This window comes from Wasmannia auropunctata, unplaced genomic scaffold (assembly GCF_000956235.1).
Source record: "Wasmannia auropunctata unplaced genomic scaffold, wasmannia.A_1.0 LD334315.1, whole genome shotgun sequence".
Classification (NCBI taxonomy): domain Eukaryota; kingdom Metazoa; phylum Arthropoda; class Insecta; order Hymenoptera; family Formicidae; genus Wasmannia; species Wasmannia auropunctata.
The window spans coordinates 1,863-3,086 of NW_012028575.1; the positions used below are offsets into that span (position 1 = coordinate 1,863).

The window sequence follows — 1,224 nt, forward strand, 5'->3', positions numbered from 1 at the left end:
CATAATACGACTACTTGTATGAGGATTAAGATGAATGAATGCCAAGATAACGTGCACACGCACATCATCTTCATCATACTCATGATGCGCTCTTTGACGTCCTAAACGGCCTTGGCGAGCTCTTAGTTCGAGGTCCCGGATTGTAGTATGATTCGGATGTCGTTCTCTTTCGGAGTAACAATTCCGGTAAACTCGCGAAGCTTCATGATAATTTAGTTGACATTCTTCGAGAACAAGGAGAATATCAACAATCTCTGAGGGACGATCAGCCATGGGTATTGTCGGCAGACGTAAGCCTCTGATTGTGAGTAATAAAGTTTGATACTCTGATCAACAGCGGAAGAGATTTCCGCAATTACAGCAGTAAATTCTATTCGTTTCTGTCTGCGTTCTGTACGTAATCACATTTCACCAACATCTGTCCGCAATTACGCATAGGAATCCTGTCTGTTCCTATCCGCATCCTGTACGCCGCGAATTGCGAATCAACAACATCCATACGATCGAATAATTTGGAATTTTTTCAAATTGCAACTTTGGAGCTTTATAACACAAAAAGTATTCAATGAAGAAACATTTGATTATAGTGTTTTGAAAAGCTCTCGAGGTTAGCTACAAAAATATGTAATAAAAAATAGGGAATGCCGTTTAAAAAAATTGAGATGACTTTTATGTGACTTTGAAATAATTCTTCAAGGTCAAACCAATGGTACCATTTTATGGTCCCTTCAAATGTCTGAAAAAGTCTGAAAATGTCTGAAAATGTCTGAAAAATTTTTCTTTCCCGAGCTTGATTTTCGAGATATTCGACTGGATGGATTAAAATGGTCTACCCTGTATATACTATATATTATATATAATTTTATTATATTTATATATACATTGTGACGCCGCGGTCCGTTGCAGCGGAGCCGCGTCCCGCCGCCGTCACAAGGCACGGGTTCGTGCCCCCTTTTGCCGGACCGACAGCCGAATCGTGAGAGCGAGACCGAGATCTCCGGGAGGCCCGAATTTAAATCGCGTATCTATTATTAATTTTCGCTGAACCTCTTATATGTACTGCGGCACCTCACCGGACCAACGGAGCGTCGGCAGAGAGGACTGAAGGCCATCGACAGCGGAAAGGAGTTGGAGTAGGGGCGACCTGGCGCCGGAGCAAAGGGGACACGCACCGGGCATGCGGCGAACAGGTGACAGAGCGCGGGAACACGCGCAAGGATACCC

The 1,224-nt window shown here is 43.8% G+C and overlaps 1 pseudogene; it reads left to right on the forward strand.

The window, feature by feature from the left end:
- The first annotated feature begins 271 nt into the window (after positions 1-271).
- LOC105458782 overlaps positions 272-1,224 on the forward strand; it is a 6,991-nt pseudogene continuing 6,038 nt past the window's right edge.